Raw genomic sequence first — 18,898 nt, forward strand, 5'->3', positions numbered from 1 at the left:
ATCATTAATAGCTTTACATTACAACCCAATTACATTTGTTTAGACTTACAAGTATTCGAAAACAGTGAATATTAATGAATATATTTTCAAAATAAACAATCTTCCCTTGAAAAAGTTTTAAAAACATCTTACATTTGTCATAGTTTTCTAAGCGTTACTCGATTCTACTCTTAAACATTAATTCAAATAGAGGTCTGAGAGATTCATATGACAGAGCAATAACTATTACAACCATGAACGCATCATTGAAAAGAATACAGGCTTGGGAGTGTCAAGTGACGCAGTAATAAATATTAAAACTAATGGGAGAATTAGGAGGGGGCAAATACGATGAACTAGATAGCATATATTCCTCAAAAATAAAGCAAAACAGAGCTGGGAGGGCCACGTGACGGATTAAAAAAAATAATACTATTATGAACGCACAATTTATATGAATACAGGCTAAAGCACATGACAGTTTAAAATTTATGCACAGATAATTTTTAACGATAGAGGTCTGGAGGACCTCGTTGACGTAAATTGACAATGATTAGGTTAGCATTTGCTGAAGCTAATGCACCTTTCAATGTTATGTTGCCCGTTTTCAGAAGCCATTTTGTATTACTATATACCATTTTGTATGCCTTCCATTGCCTCGTGCTCGCCATGTGCTTTGTCCTACCTCTCTGATTACTTGCTCATGTATTCTGCTGAGCAACAAGTTTTTTTTTGCTTTCTATCAAATATGCGCATGCTCTATCGAGCCACATCTGTTTCTGGTAAACCATTTTTGAGATGTGTTTACTCCAAACTGATTAAATCGTCAGCTCCTTCCACTTTTTGAATGTGCTTCGAAAATACCCTTATATGTACATGAATTCGTCTTCTGTTTGTGCCGCCTATTTTCCAAAACCCCTGTGTGGGTATAAAAGGAACATGTGCCTTCCTACCTGGGGATGACTCTGGACTCTAAATTCAGCTGGGGAAACCACATAGAGAAGACCTGCCAGAAAGCAGCAGCCAAACTGTCTGCTTTATACCCACTCCTGAAGACCAAGTCGATGCCCATGCAGAGCAAGGTGCGAGCAATCACCGCAATAATTTGACCAACTATGACATACGCTTCACCAGTTTTGAGTAGTGCCGCTCGCAGCTTCGGAAAGACCTACAGAGCAAGGCCCTATGGATTGCAGCAGGTGCTCCTATGATCTCATAAACAGCAGACCTCCACAGAGACCTAGGCATTGAGATGTTGGACGACCATTTCCTCAAACTCATCAGGGCATTCTACAAAGGATTGGATGAAAAAGAAAAACCACTGATCAGGAAACTCACAGACATCTCTACAAACCCATTTGACCACTACCCGCGACCCATCAAAGCGCTAACCTTGTGAAACTGAAACAGCAATGCAGCATCCAAAAACTCATCAGTGCCTGAAGGCAAACGCCCGGCAGCTACGCAAAACTCATCACTGCCTGACGGTATAATTGTCTTGGCAGGCAACCAAAACCCTTTCACTGTCTGATGGCATAATCGCCTCGGCAGGCACCCAAAACTGAACACTATCGGAAGGTACTAGATAGACAAAGACGAGACTCTTTGAGGAAACAGGCTGACAACTCTGCAAGCTCAATTGACCACTACATGCAGCCAATAACTGAGCTGACCCTGTAATACAACCTCAACTGTAACAAAGCGTCATACATCAATAAGACAGCCTAAACAGCGACTAAAAAATTCAAAATGAATGTGGGGAAATGAGGATACTGCCTCGGTATCCAAAAACTCACCACTGTCAGAAGGAATGTGAAAGACGAAAACAAGATGGTAGACGTTCAGTGTGCTACTTCATGAATTGCCGAAGGGTATTGTCTGAATGTAGTTCCACCCCATGGGGTCTTAATAAACTTTGTCTTTTCTATTCCAGTTTCTGTGCCAACTTCTATTTTAAGATTCACAGGTTTTAGCGGCATGACAAGGCCTTGCTCAAAGGGGATACAACATCGTGACGCAGAAAGAAACATTTATACTATGCGCATACAATTTAAAACCATTGAGGGGTAGGAAAGCCATATGATGGAGAAAAAAATAGCATCATGCATATACAATTTACAGCGGAGGCTGATGTTTAGACGGCTTCTCTTACCTTTGCTTCTGTCGTGTTTTGTCGTGTCTTGAAAGGCTGCTGTTTTGCTGAGTCTGGGGTGTTTTTGTTGTAATTTAACAGCGATTAGATTGAGCATTAGCGAAAGACATCTTAGTTCCTGCTGTTATCTTGACATTTAACGGACTCCATTTTGTATTCATGGCAGCCATTTTGACTGCCGCATGCTACCTCGTGCCTACCATGTGCTATGTCCTATCTTCCTGTTCATGGCATTTGAATCTGCCCAGAAACAGGCTATTATTAGCTTCCCCTTGTTTTGCTGCTGACCGTTAGGGTTCACATCTGGTAGTGATTAGCTCTAGATTGGAATGTGTTAGCCGAACCCCCCAGATTGTTAGCTCCTCCCACTGATTGATTGTGCTTCTCAACATTACCTTGTATGTACATAAAATGTGCTCTTATGCTTTGTACCGCCTTCATCTGAGCCCCTGTGTGGGTATAAATAAACCATGCATCCTTAACTCGTGGTGCTACTTCTTGCAATACCGAAGGGTACTGTTTGAACTGTAGCACCACCTCATGAGGTGTAATAAATATTACGTTTTCTATTTCCAGTTTCTGTGCCAACTTCTTTCAATTGGTCTGAGGACTTCGTGCAGAGAAGGGCGAATCCCTTGCACTAGCGGGTCTGGCTGAGGCCTGCACGACAAATTGGCACCCAACACGTGGGGCTCATCGACGACTCGGATGCCCAAAGGATTGGTCGTGACGAAGGTTCGGAACCTCGCTGAGGACGCGATCGCTGCCAGAGAAGAAACGAGTCTTGGCACCCGAGGCGTTTCTTCCCTTCTTTACGATCTGACCATCCAGGCGGCGCCGGTCCTCGACTGAGATCTCTTCTGTTGGTTCGCCATGCATTGACCATTTCATTGAATTTAGAACTTGGCAGTTGGAACCTGGACACCCTATGATTGGTAAGAGCCTATTTACGGTACTTGCTGTGGGTTTTGGATGCCCTTGTATGGTAAGGTAGTTTTAGGAACACTTACTGTGGCATATTTGTATTCGGAAAAGACTAGTCTAATTTGTATTTGAAATCTAGGTATGTCTATGAATATATGTGTTGCAACTCATATAGGCAGGCAATGTGAAGATTTTTCTTCAACTATTTGATTTGAACTGCGCAACGTATTGAAGGTACCTTAAGCGCTACTTTTTGTATAATACTGCATATTTTGCACTGTTTCTGGCATTTTATTTATTTATTTTTATTTTATTTTGTTTTGAAGTTTTATATAGCGTGAACAAGATCTTTTCAGATATCAGAGCGCTTTACAAGCAGGGAATACCAAACAAGGGAATGACTACGTGAGGGAGCATAATAGTACAGGTAAATCAACAAATGCAAGTAAATAGTCAGGTAAGTGAAACAATAAAGCAGGTAAAACACATATTCGTAGGGATCTAGCAGGGTAATACAGGAAAAACATAGTCATCGGGATTGCGCTGGGTAATATAGATCGGTGCAGATACTTTACAGATCCAAGTTAAAAGTTCAAGTGTATTTGGCCATGAGAAGAGCTTTTACTTCTTTCTTAAAAAGTGTGACTGAGGAGATGAGCCTTGTTTCAGGAGGGAGTGAGTTCCAGATCCTGGGTGCCATTCCTGAGAAAGAGCGCTTATACGTTTTTTCCTTCCTGAATCTTCGAGGTTATAGCAGCAGATTGTTTGTGCCTCTAGTGCATCTAGAGCCACCAGAGATTGCCAGCTTCTGAGTGAGGTATCCGGGAGAGCTCAAGTGTATAGCCTTATGTGTCATGCAGGCGATTTTCAGATGTATTCTGGCTTCAAAAGGCAGCCAGTTCAGGGATTTCAAGTCAGGGGAGATGTGCGAGTGTTTTTTTGACCCAGTGATGAGTCTCGCTGCAGAGTTTAGAGAGGCTCTTAGGGGTGCAGTAGTGGTTAACGGGAGACCGCAGAGGGCGGTGCTGCCGTATTCAATTCGCAGGATTACTAGTGCTTGTACTGCAGTTTGGCGGTCTTTGGCTGGTAGGAAGGGTTTAAGTTTTCTCAGGGTATTGATTTGGAAGTTCGCACCCTTAGTAGCCTTGCTGATATGGTGCTGCATGTTGAGATTGGAGTCGAGAGTTATGCCTAGAGATTTTGCTGAGTCCACGATGGTGGGTAGGACATTGAGTGCAGTTAGCTGTTTAAGCCACGTTTGAGTGGTAGAGATCTTCGCGGGAGGTGCGATCAAAAGGAACAGAGCATTGAGTTTGAGATGATTATTGGCAAGCCAGGCTTGGGTGCTTCTGATCGTTGAGTTCAGGAGTAAAATGTCATTGGGAGATTGTAGTTTAAGATATAATTGGGTGTCATCTGCGTACATGTGGAAAAGTACATTGGATGCTTGTAACAAGGTGGTGAGGGGTTCCATAACTAGGTTGAACAAAGTTGGTGATAGGGAGGATCCTTGGGGGACACCTAGCGAAACAGGTATTGGCGAGGACATCAGGTTGTTCATCTTGAATTTCTGCGACCTGTTGTGTAAGAAGGACGTGAACCACTTGAGAACAGTCCCAGATAGACCCATTCTTGTGTTCAAAAGTTCGAGTAAGTTCTCATGTTTAACAGTGTCGAATGCTGATGAGAGATCAAGCAGGATGAGGAGGCAGGTATCATTTTGATCTAGCATTTGCAGAGCATCATCAATTATGTGGGTCATAGCAGTTTCAGTACTGTGTCCTGCTCGGAAGCCTGATTGATGAGCGTTGAGGAGATCAAACTGATCAATGTGTTTAGTCAGCTGTAGTTGTGCGCATTTCTCCAATAGTTTGGCGAGAGTGGGAATATTGGTAATGGGACGGTAGTTGTTTAGGTCGGATGGGTCGGCAGTAGGTTTCTTTAGTAAAGGTGTGACTTGTCCAAATTTGAGGGAGTCAGGGATGTATCCTTGTTGGAGCGAGCTGTTGATAATTTTAGTCCACAGTGGAAGGAACCATGGGGTAAAGTCTTTGACAGCGTTGGCAGGGAGGGGATCCGTGAGGTGATTGGACGGTTTCAAGGTGCTGAGTAGTTTGCCTATTTCTTCTTCGGAGTAGGTGTCAAAGGATGACCATGTAGCATTGTTTTTTAGTTCGGTGGGTGTTATGCAGTTGGATGTGGTGTAGAGGCTTGCGTCAGTGCTGAGATCCCTCTTTATGTTGTCAGTTTTTTGGGTAAAGAAAGCGGCGAAGTCTTCACAGGAGGGTGCTTTGTCCACGGAGCTGATAGGTTGGGGTTGTTCCTTAGCTTGTGTTCTGATTAGCTCAAACAGTTTTCTTGGTCTGTTTTTTGCTTGGTCAAACTGGAGGCTGAAGAAGTTTGCTTTTGAGCGCTTTATTTTCCTGAAGTAGGCGTTTCTCTTTTTCTTCAGGGTTTTCAGGTGCAGTGCAGAGGGAGCCGATCTCCAGGTGCGCTCTGCCATTCGCATGGCTCATCTGTCTTCATTGAGACTCCCGTCGTACCACGGATTGGATATTTTAGCGGGGACTCTTTTTAGCTGCATGGGGGCAGCCTCATTAAATATTGAGCTCATGGCGTTGAGATACGGATTGGACATCTGTAGCGCCCGTAGGAGGGAGCAGTAGGTCGCGGCTGTTCGGGGGTAGGGAGTCTGGGTTGAGTTTTTTCAGGTCTCTTTTCCATATTTTAGGTCTGGAGGATTGAGTCGTGTTGAGTTTGAATTTTTCATTGATAAAGAATGTGACGATGTGATGGTCTGACCAGTCACAGGGTTGGATAGATTCAAGTTGAATAGCGTCCTCTTTGGCGATGATGAGGTCGAGGATAGACCCTTTCTCATGGGTCGGGCTGTTGCATAATTGTGTGAGTTCCAGGGCTTTGAGGACATTTTTGAGACTATTTACCACCGCATCATTGTGATCGTTCCAATGGAGGTTGAAGTCACCAAGGTATATTTGGGTGAGCTGTCATCCGGAGTTAGTTGAAATCATGTCCATGATCTGCTGGGCGAAGGTGAGGTTGTCTCTGGGTGGGTGGTAAATGCCGTGAAGAGAACATATCGGTTTGCCTTCACTGCTAATATCGAGGCAAATGTATTCGCAGGAAGTTGAGGAGGGAAGGGAAGGTGCGGAGACTTTCAGAACACAGAGGTTGTTCCTGTATATGCATGCAATTCCACCACCTATCTTGCCGGACCTGTCAAGCCTAATGATGTGATAGTTGGGAGGAACCAGAATGTCCATTATAGGTGTAGAAGATTAAGGTAGCCAGGTTTCAGTCAGGATGATTAGGTCAAGGTCCAATGATAGGATGAGATCGGCGATGGCGGAGGAGTGTCACGGCGATGGCGGAGGCATGCCTGTTTTTAGCGCACTTCGAAGGTTGTGCTGCTTTTGTAATGGTACCAGTCTACGACTTGAGGAATCGCAGCCGGCTCCCCCAGAAGGAACGCCTAATAGAACTATGTATGTAAAATTTGGTCTTTCTGCCATAATGTACAGCAGTGGCACAAATACACCAAAAAGGATCCTGAGTTACGGTGGCCACTGAATGGGTCATTTGATGCACGAAAGGTTGAGTTTGTGGAGCGATGTATGTTTGAACGAAGGTCTAGACGTGATATGTTTGAATGCGTGCGTATGTGGGAAAAAGAAGTGCGACAGCAAGAGAAGCGTGAGCAAGCGTTGATTGAGAAAGAACAGCGAAAGAATGAGTATGAGAAAGCGCTGGAGTTGGCAAAGAAAGAAGTGAAAGAGTTAAAAGAGAGAGAGGAGAAAGAACATAGGTTGCAGGTATCTGGCCAATATCCTGTTCGACAGCCTTTCTATCCTGTCCTTAATAAACCACAAGATGATTTTTTATTATTAGATCGACCTCCACCTCCGTATGCCGTTCCGTCCGCTCCGATCGAAGGCGATGAGGATTCTGATGCAGAGCAACAAAAAGCGTGGGACACTCAATCCATGTTGACTGCTGAGCGTTCATCCGAGATCAGACAAGCTGCTCGTAAAGCATTACGTAGTACTGATCCTGTTTCCGATCTTTTAGCAAGTATACAGGGATGGTCGGAAAAGGAGCAGATATATTTCACTGCGACATTTGCTGCAGAAGTTATAGAATTTTTTCAAAAATTCTCTCCAATAACAGAGCCTGATGATGTGGCAGCTGATTGTAAATCTATGCGAGATGGTCTTTTTCTTTTCTCTCAGGTGCCTGACACGATTAGACGGTTGGTTAAATTACGAACTGATGCGGTTCACCTGAAGGAGCAGAAAAAGCGTACGGACAAAGCTGCACAGCCCAATCCCTCCGGAGTGTCACAGTCTCCTATCTTCGTAACAGATAAGATAATACCAGTCGAAATGAGACCTATGCGGGAAGCCGCGCCCTTGTATGTTCCTCCTAAAGGGACGGGTGATGAGGATGATAAAAATTCTGCTAATGCTAAAGGGTATTTCATTCATAATTGGGTGAACACTCCTTGGAATAGAGCAGATGTAATGGCGCTTAAAGCAGCATTACCCGATCCGCGTAAAAATCCAGCCGCTTTTTATGAGGAAGTTGAAGGCGCTTTAAATTCCTGTACTATGACCCTATGTGATATAGATTTATTTTTCGGTTTAATTTTACCGCCAGATATGTGGAGGACTGTTCGTAAAATTGATGACCGTGCTACCCTTGGTGCCGAATGGAAAGATTTAGAACGAATTGATGTGGATAGAGAGCCTGCCCAAAAACCACTTCGGTTGATATTAGATCTCCCTGCAGCTATTTTAACAAAGCTTAAAACAGTTATTCCCCCTAAAAAGATTGACTGGACTGTCTTAGCATCGTGTAAACAAAAGGCAGATGAATCAGTTTCTGATTTCTTTACGCGTTTTGAGGAAGCTTTTCATGATTTTAGCGGTCAGTCTTTGACGGATGACACCAGCAGACATCTGTTTGTCGACAAATATGTTACAAATCTGTTGCCTGGGATAGCCAGTCGTTTAAAAGCTAGTGAAAGTTCTTGGACTACATCTTCTCCGGTATCTGTTTTGACGATGGCTCAATATTATGAGCGTCAAGAATTAGAAGCGAAAGGTAACGAGGAAAAGAAATCCAAAGATTTGAAAAGAAAAATTATGTTAGCCCAGTCTATGGTCCGCCCTCTAGAGGTTATGATAGAAGCTATGATAGAGGTTATGACAGAGGCGGACGTGAATCTTTCAATGCCCCCTATACTCGTGCAAATCTGTCTATAAATCAATGTGCGTATTGTAAGCAGTTTGGTCATTGGATGGCTGATTGTCCAGTGTTGCGTGCCCAACAGAATTCGCGGGGACGGGGACAAATGAGAAATCGTTCCGGTTTTTCAGGGCCTAGTGGAAATACCAATGATCGAGCTCGATTTGATACTACTGTACGAACGCAGAATGGTCAAACCGCTTTTGATAGGCGAAACCAATATCAGATGTCTGATTATATTCAGCCTGACTTTCATGACTCTGCTCATGCATAGGATTGCCTAGGATTGGGTAAGGAATCAGTTGAAGTTCCAGTAGATCAGAAAGGTCCCTATGTTACAGCACATGTTTTGGGTTCTAATGATCGGTTTCTGGTTGATACAGGAGCTACTCTTATCGCTTTGTCTAAACAATTGGTTCCTAGGGCTCCCCTGTCTGGCGTAACTATTACTTCGATAGGTTTTGATGGAACACGTTCCCTTAGCCCATTGTCACAACCACTTACATTCCATGTCGATAAATTTAGTGCTCCATGTCCATTTTTGCTTTTTCCAAACACCAGATAATATTGTGGGTCTTGACATGTTGAAGTATTTCAGAGCCACAATACGATGTTCTCCTGAAGGAGTGTGTGTCATTTTGAATGATAACTATTCCGCGCCTGCAAGAATTTGTTTTGTTAAAGAGGATATTGCATTGGCTTTGCTTCCTGAAACTTTGTAGGCTACCTCTGACACTGACGTGGGTCAGATGGTTATCCCACCAGTTCAGATTAGTGTCAAGGAGGGAGCTGTGTTACCTCGTTTGCCACAATATAGGATTTCACAGGAGGTTGAAGAAGCACTCATACGAATTGTACATGATCTAATCCAAGTTGGAGTTGTTGAGGAAGTCCCATTTAGTGTTTGCAACAGCCCGATTCTTCCAATTCTGAAAAGAGATACTGATACACGAGTCTATAGATTCATCATAGACTTGAGGGAGGTAAACAAGATTGTCGTACCACAGTATCCTGTGGTCTCTGACATCACCACACTTCTTACTTTGGTTCCCCCGACTGCCACTACATTCTCAGTAATAGACTTGAAAAATGCTTTCTTTTCGATCTCTATTCATCCTGATAGCCGATACTTGTTCGGTTTCACTTTGAATAATCGATCGTTTGGATTTTGTAGAGTTCCTCAAGGCTATACTGAAAGTCCGAGTATTTACAGTCAAGCATTGAAAGGAGAACTTGATTCTTTTGCATTGCCTAAAGGTGTAGCTCTCATACAATATCTCGATGACATCTTGTTGGCAGCCGATACCCCAGAACAGTGTGAAAAATGTACTCTATCTTTGCTTTCTTTTCTTGCTTCACATCATCATAAAGTGTTTCGAAAGAAGCTACAATATTGTAGGCCAAAGATACCTACGTAGGTCACCTTTTGTCTAAGGAAGGGCGTGCATTGACATCATATCGTATACAAGCAATTTTAGACACGCCAGTTCCTACCACACAGAAAGGAGTACGTGCATTTCTGGGTCTTACTTCCTTTTGCAGGCAGTGGATTTTGGGATTTTCATATATTGTTAAGCCTTTGTTAGCGCTTTTGACGAAAGATACTCCAGTACTTCCCCCATGGACAGATGAATGAGAAAGTGCTTTTCGACAGTCATGACAAGCCCTTTGCTCAGCACCAGTATTAGGCACACCAGATTACACAAAGCTTTTTACACTTTACGTACATGAGAAAGATGGATGTGCATTGTCAGTTTTAGTCCAGTTACATGGCGATAAGCAACGTCCTTGTGCTTATTTTTCAGCAGTTCTTGATCCTGTTGCTAGAGCATTATCCGGGTGATTTCGCTCAGTTGCAGCAACAGCTGTGTCAATACGACAGAGTGAAGGAATAGTTTTGTCACATAAGCTGTTAGTGTTGGTACCCCATGCGGTTGATGCCCTTTTGAACTAGACAAAGACACAGCACTTAACTAGCGCTCGCCTTACAGGATATGAACTGACATTACTAGCTCCTCACATTACATTGAAGAGATATGTAACTTTGAACCCAGCTACTTTGTTATCGTATCCGGTGGCTCAGCCTCAGTCACAAGAAACGTATGACTGTATATTCCTGACTGAGGAACAGACAAAGGGTCGCATTGATTTGCAAGATATGCCCCTTCCAGATGTGGATGGTGAACTATGGGTTAATGGGTCTTGTTTGAGATTACCAGATGGTACGACCTCAGCCGCATATGCAATCACCACACTTGAAACAATAGTGGAGACAGCTCGCATACCACAGAAATCAGCTCAAGCAGCTGAATTGATAGCTTTGACACGAACATGTGAGCTTAGTACTGATTTGTGTGTGAACATTTATACAGATAGCCGCTGTGCTTTTGGAGTAGTCCATGATTTTGGCCTACTCTGGAAGGAAAGAGGCTTTCTTACATCTCATGGAATGCAAATAATGCACGGTGCATAATCTTTTGATTGCATTGACATGCCCGAAGAAAGTAGCCATAGTGAAGTGTAGCACGCATAGGAAAGTGACAGACCAGATTGGACAAGGAAATGCCTTTGCAGACCACTTGGCACGTGAAATTGCGATGAAAAGAAATACTACTCCTATGTATGTAGTGAAGTCACAAGCTGAGAGATGGCACGATGCTAGGCAAGAAGTACGAGAGATACCGAGGACAGCCTCTGATAAAGAACGTGAACAATGGTCTAAAGAAGGAGAGTTAGATGATGAAGGTTGTTGGAGGAATAAGCAGATGGATAAATAGAAGCTGCCTATAGCTTTCGTACAGCCTATGGTTCAGATGGCACATGGGCTAGCACATGTTGGAGCTTCCGCAATAACGAAAATGCTTACGCAAGTTAGGGAGCATCCAGAAATTGCTAGCACAGCTAAGAGAGTAGTACAGTTCTGCTTGATCTGTTTATGATATAATCCTGGAAAGGGAACGCGAGTTCCATCTGGAGGTTTTGCTACACCGACTGCGCCTTTTGAAGTCCTGCAAATGGACTACATCCAGCTTGAGCGTTGTAATAACTTAAAGTATGTTCTAGTGGTGGTTTGTGCTTTCAGTAAATGGATTGAGGCATACCCCACAAAGGATAATACTGCTATTACTACTGCTAAGGTGCTACTGAAGGAGTTTTTCCCGAGGTTTGGTGTTTGCTGACTTTTATGGAATGATAACGGACCTCATTTTGTTGGGGAAGTTATCAAATATGTCTTGAAGGGATTAGGAATTAAACAGAAGTTCCATGCAGTGTTCCATCCACAATCTGCAGGATTGGTGGAAAGGTATAATGCTACACTGAAGCTGAAAATTGCGCAAATTCAAGCCTCTACACACTTAACTTGGCCAGATGCGTTTCCATTGGCATTGTTGTCCATCAGATCAGTACCACATTCTAGGACGGGTCTCACCCCGTATGAGGTGGTATTTGGACGACCCATAAATATTTGGGGAGTTCCGAAACCGAGTTCTGTGTATGATGTACCTTGTGTCTTGATGAGTGACTATTTGGCACAGTTAACTGACAGTTTGATTTCTATTCATCAACAGGTTCGAGAAGCACTTCCTGACAGATCTACAGGGGAAGGCCATGAGCTCCGTCCTGGCGACCTTGTGATGGTTAAGGCGTTTGAGAGGTCAAGCAGCTTGGAACCGAGATAGCGTGGACCAGAACAAGTGCTCCTTGCCACGAGAACAGCGGTTCGAGTCACCAACAAGAAAAATTGGGTGCATAGCACTCATTGTCGGAAGGTATTGTCGACCTTGGTGGAACCTGCTGTGCTGTCCGATCATCGAGAGATCTTGACCACGGAGAAAGGCCCTGCTGCATCACCTGACGAATCTGCGGAGTTCTTCTCGGACCAGACGGCTCCTGGAGCAACGCCATACAACTTGAGACCGAGGAAAGAGTCTACAGTTTTTGAGAGAGACAGGTTGAGCAACCTCCCTGGGTAGTGGAAACGGAATGCCGATATGACAAGGGAGGGGGATCAGCCCTGCGTAGTGTAGTGACACCTGTCTTGATCTGCGGTGAAGAAATCAACGTCTACCCACAGGAGAAGAGCTCCTACAATTATTTTAGTTTTTTGTTGTTTTGTTCTGTTTTTGAGAAAGCTGATTTTGCTGCTATGGTAACCACTAAGAAAAAGGTATTAGGAGTCATAGGTGTTTTTGCTGCTTTGACAATAATAGCAGTGATGACTTGGTCTATTGAGATGATGATTCCTGCTCATGAGTTTTTTTTGGTTCCTACTACTCCAGTCCCAGAGGAGCATCAGCATTTCACTCTTCTGTATCACGAGCAAAAGCATCAAGAATCCTATCTTAATAATACGTTTGTTCAGATGTTCCGCCACACCCACAATGCTACGAATGTCACTAACTGTTGGATATGTGGTATGCTTCCAGCCCATCAAAAGAAAGGTGGAACACCATTTATTCCACTTCCTTTTTCGCATAATGGTACTTGTCAAGCCTGGTACACTCTTCTATTTGTAACTAGGAAACCTACAATAGGTTTGAATAAAGAGTGTTATCAAGATGAACATGGGTATCCTCAAGCGAATGGAACTATATGGGAATGGGAGGAATACCGACTGAACAATGCTTCTACCCCATATGTTTTCATCCATACGAGAGACTCTACTACAAGCAACCAGTCTGTAATCACTGTTACAAGGACCAAGGCACACCTGTGTGTACAAAGTACTGGACGAATTCCATTTGGAACAAGTGAGTGTGTTACAGTATTAAATATAGATGGATTGAATGACAGTTCGTTCCTGGTGTCACATAACACATATCTAGTATGTGGGAGTCATGGATATCATAGACTACCAGTAGGGTGGTCAGGTACATGCTATGTTTCTTTTCTGTTATCTCCTGTTTTCTTGGCACCTGCTTCATACCACCGAGATTTTAAATTGTTTAGAAATATTTCAATGAATCGTAATAAAAGAGCAATACGAATTGATGAAGTAGACCAGATAGATACTAGTCTACAGCAATATGTTGATTTTAATTTGGGTTTTGTTTCCTTTTGTGGGTGCTGCATTAAATAGCAGGAAAATATGACGATTGACTAGAGTTGTGGAAGCTGTCACTAATCAAACTGCTATAGCTCTTGGCAATATTACTGAGCTCTGTTAATACCTTACGGTGGTTGGAGAGTAAGGCTCTACCCAGTTTAATAGATGAAGGCCGAGATATGCTCAATGGCCCCTTTACGGAGGAAGAAATTAGATCCTACATTAAAAAAATTAAAGAACAACAAAGCAGCCGGGCCACATGCTCTTCCTGGTGAAGTGTATAAAGTGTTCCAGGATGTCTTGGTGCCAAGGCTATGTGAAGTGTTCAACCCCCTGTCCAACACCAACGACGTCCCACCCTCACAAGACCTGTCTGACTCGCTAGCCATCTTCTTCCACCGCAAGATCACAGACATCCACGACAGTTTCAACGCCACAACCACCCTGACAACCACTGAGACCTCCGCCCCCACAACCACCATCTGCACCAACCGCCTGCTCTACTGGACCAACATCAATGACGATGACACCATCAAGATCATGAACACAATCCACTCCGGATCTCCATCAGATCCATGCCCACACCACATCTTCAACAAAGCCAGCACATCCATTGCACCCTATCTCCGGAAAGTCATCAACACCTCCTTTGAGACAGTAACCTTCGCTGAGAGCTGGAAGCACGCCGAAATCAACGCCTTACTCAAGAAACCCAAGGCGGACCCCAAGCACCTCAAGAACTTCCGGCCCATCTCCCTGTTCCCGTTCCCGGCAAAGGTCATCGAGAAGACCGTCAACAAACAACTGACCCGCTACCTCGAGGAGATCAACATCCTGGACCCTTCCCAGTCTGGGTTCCGCAGCAACCACAGCACCGAGACTGCCCTCATTGCTGCCACTGATGACATCAAGTCCCTGCTGGACAACGGAGAAACGGCGGCCCTCATCCTCCTGGACCTGTCAGCCGCCTTCGACACCTTTATCCAAACATTGAGAGGGTGTTATGAGGGTGCCTCGGCTGCGATATTATTAAATGTTTTTTGACATCGCGCTTCAACATAAAGAGGGGAACCAGGCAGGGGTGCCCCATTTCGCCCCTCCTGTTTGATCTCTATATCGAGCCTTTGGCGCAGGCATTGCGGATTGACGACCTGATCACACCCTTTAGAGTCAAGGATTACAGCTGTAAGTTGGCTCTATACGCTGACGATTTGCTGGTTTATATCAGCAATCCGGACGAGGTGTTCCCTAGAGTGGAGGAGGTAATGACTGATTTCGGCCTGTATTCTGGCTGTCTGATCAACAACTCAAAAAAACGAAATAATGTGCTTCGGGGGTTGAAAACTGGGAGGGAGTTCGAAGCAGCCAGTTTAGGTATTTGGGCATAATAATAACATCAGATCTTAATAGTATAGCGCAGACTAACATAAAGAAGGTAGTTAAGGATATTGATCACCTTTTCTCGAGATGGCAGAACCTCCCTTTGACAATATATGGCCGTGTCAACTTGGTCAAGATGGTAATCTTGCCTAAGTTAACATACTTGTTTAATAGGATACCTCTGATTTTTCCCGATAAAATTCTGGGAAAAATCCAGGGGAAAATAGGCAGCTTCATCTGGGCAAATAAGAATTCCAGGTTATCATGGAAAAAGCTAAAAAGAAAACTGTTAAAAGGGGGACTCGCGCTCCCGGATGTCCTTTAGTATGCTTTCTCCTTTCAGCTGAAAAATATTTGAAGCCTTCTCACTAGCCCCGATGATTCCAACTGAATATAATGGTTGATCAAGAGGGGGGCGGGTCTGGCTTTCTGTACAAAAAGGTACGCCTCAAGGTATTAAAACTCGCCCTTTCAGTATGGAATAGAGTTAAAGGAAGATGGGGCATAAAATACTACTCCGGCTTCGCCCCAATTTGGGAGTCTCCGGACCTGCCGTTATGTCTTGGGGATAGTCTGTCCCTTCCCATTAGGAGAGCAGTGATAACAATATGGTCGGACCTAGAAACATCAGAAGGGGTTCTCCCTTGGGAGGTTCTGAGATCAAAGATTGGGGACTCCTTCTTCAGATTTAAATATGTTCAACTTTTTTCCCGGTTTTCCGCTGAGAAGGAGAACATCGGCGGTAACTGGGATATCGAGTTCGCTCTCCAATCCCCTGGCTCTAGGAGGAGGGAAGTGGGATTCTGGTACAGAAAAATGCTTGAGGCGGAGGAAATACAGGCCCCCCCATTATATCAAGTCTGGAACTCTTCTAGGCTGGAGGCTGCCTCAGTTACCCTTTATGATACATCTCTCCAAATTTTGTATAAGTATGTCAGGTCTGCCTCTCTTAAGAAAAATCATTTTATGCCATCAAATATACTATACGGCAAAAAAAAATGCGAAGTTCGTGAGCCCGTCCCCTCAGTGCCCTAGATGTTGTCTAATTGAGGCAGATGACATCCATCTTTTCTATGACTGTCCTATCTTCGGTCCTTTTTGGGTTACTGTGGAGAAGGCTATGGAGAGTATTTTTAAAGTGAAACTCAGTTTGAAAATAGTTAGATTTTTGTTTGGTTTGGACACTGATCTTATTAGTGGGTTAAGGGGGACACAAGTGTCCTTATTTTTTAGCCTTATTCTTATTGCTCGTAGAGAGATCTGCAAGCTATGGAAGGATACTAGTCCTCCTCTATGTGAAAACTGGCTTCGAGCAGCACTGAGAATTGTACGCTTAGAATCTGATATGGCACATAATGTAAATAGCACGGTTTGGGAACCTTTGATAGAATGGGGAACAGAAATGAGGCTGGTCTAAAGCCCCGTAAGGTGCTATCATTACATCATGCCTCGGAACAGAGAGGCAGGCCGGGTCGGCTCCAGGTGAAAGCAAGAACATCAGCCCTGGGCGCCCAGGACGCAATGGGGTTGTAAGTGTGTATTTGCACTTGCCAATGGTGAAATGAGGACTAAAAAAAAAAGAAGACTCTTCTCGTGGGAAATCTCTTCCCACATCTCCTTCAATTCTGTCTTTTCTAATTTTGTTATGTAGGATGTTACATTATCGAGCAACAGCAATGGAATTGTCCGCAACATTTTGAATATCCATGTTAGCATTCTACATGGACAAAATGACTGGGTTGTAGTCATTTATGTATTTTGACTCCTCATTTCTTTTTAAGTTGTAGGTATATTTTGGAGATTTTCTTGTGATAGCATGTCGCAAAGATGACATAAAACTGTTCACTCTTCCTTTCGATATTACAGGACATGGAAATCCAAAACAACATTTGGTGTAGAACTTGTCCTTAGATTTGTACTTTCAACGACAGTATTTCCCACAACGCTGGCTTTGGAAGTCCTTATCTTGTGTACTTTTGGGTATATCACATGTAGCATATTCTTCAAAAAAAGACAACACAGTATCATCTGACTCAGTTCCAAATTTGGGAGCATCTTTGATCCGTATTAGCATATGTATGTGAGGAGCACCTCTCGATTGATACTCTTTTCTCCAAACGATATCCAGAACCTCTGCAAGAGGAAGATTGTTTTAATTGGTGATAAAAGACATCATAGCTTTGAATCTATGATTGAAATACCTGCATACATTAACTGGATCCAAAGAGCACAATTCTCCAGGTGTCTTGCATTCAATATTTAGTATATTTGGATTTGCCTCTCGAATAAATTGAAGTAAATCATCCCAAGCATATTCAGCACAGCTTAGAGTAAGGAACCATGTAGGAGTTCCTAAGTCCTTAGCATACATTTCAGTTCTCCATGACGATGGTACCAGTACTCATTAGTACCACGCTGACATGCCATGAGATTAATTAGCTGTGATTCCAAAACATTATCTTTCTACAGTACTTTATCCATAAATTCCTTTGTCGAAACATTTTACAGATATATACCTGTTTTCAATATATAGTTTACTGCATAAGAAAGTCCAGACAAATCACTCTCAAACAAAAGATGAAACAAATATGGAATACATTGTCGAAATCTTGGATCTTCTGCATATAATCTTGATGTCCGGTATTCAAATGAGGGAATCTGCACAGGTCGGTCATCATATAGTCCTCCTTTTCCTGTGAGAAACAACTGAGGGAAACAACAAGCTTCCAAGCTTTTTTCCCATACATAAATGGGACTTCCTTTTGCTTCTTTCATTTGGAATGACTCTATAGTATTCCCCGATTCAGAAAAGGGGGTGGTGATGAACAGAGTGTCTGAATTAAGCAGACCACTCTTACCCAGTCCAAAGATCAGGGCTTGATCAGGATTCAAGCAAGCCGGGCCGACGATGCCTGAAATGGCAGAAACCGGTCCCCGGAAGCTTGTTTCCTTCCCAGTATAAGAATTGGCTTGGTAAATATAGCCAAGTTCTGAGCTGGGATGGTGCAGTGAGCTAAAAAACGGTGATGGATCAAGCCCTGATCTTTGGACTGGGTAAGAGTGGTCTTCTTAATTCAGGCACTCTGTTCATCACCACCCCCTTTTCTGAATCTATAGTATTCCCCATCACTTCTTTAGAATGAAGTGGAAGAACATTGTAATGTTCGTAGATTTCTTCAGTTCTGGACACATCCACTTTTTCAATTTGTCCAGATGGCGAGTCACTATCTTCTTCTACAGTTATTTCTTTTTCTCTCACGTACACATTTTTATAATATTTAATATTTTTTACCAGATACAACGTTGCCTTTTTCACTTTCCTAACATCCACTAATTCTTGCCAGATTTTCTTACTCTAAGTAGGAACGCCATTAACAAGAATAACTAAAGGTTCATCTTCTACATTTTCTACACCAATTGTTTCAATATTTTTCTTTAAATCTAGAGGCAAATATGCAACTCTTCCCTTTAATCCTCTCTGTAAATCTGAAAGAGGCAATGTTACTGTCTTAGGCTCCACACGAACAATAGCCTGAAATGGATGCACACATTGAATAAGAATAGACTCATAGGTATTTAAATCCATCAGTTGATAAGGAATATTTACCAACTCAAGATTATTATGCACAGCTCTAGCAGGCATTTTGTTCTCATCTAATTTGTTATAACAATATTTACAAATACGTTGATCAGAACCCAAATCAAAACAATTCTCTATCAACAAATAAGTTGCAAAATTCTTCCACTCATTATTATTTTCCTTTTCACTTTTTAAATACAAATCAACAGTCCTGGTCTGATTTTTATAATTAGTTCATCGACAACAGATACAAGAATAATTTGGCCTTTCACCTGAAATTACCTTAAACTTTGTAATTTCTTGCTCAAAATTTTCTACTTACAACATTGTTCATTCTCTTCCACATTTCCTTTTATTATTGTCTCAGTTTCTGCACTGTCTTCCTGAGGACCAAAGTAACTAACCTGAATTTCATCACAAACATTTGTTACATCTGATACAGATCCAGGCAAAAGACTACTGTTCAACTTTTTAAACATTAGTGCTGGACTTTTTGCATAATACAATCTTCTGACTAATTTCCTCATTTGAGTATGATGAACTGCTAACATCCTGAAATGGTGAAAAC

Source organism: Lissotriton helveticus, chromosome 4_1, assembly GCF_964261635.1.
Source record: "Lissotriton helveticus chromosome 4_1, aLisHel1.1, whole genome shotgun sequence".
NCBI classification, from domain to species: Eukaryota; Metazoa; Chordata; class Amphibia; order Caudata; family Salamandridae; genus Lissotriton; species Lissotriton helveticus.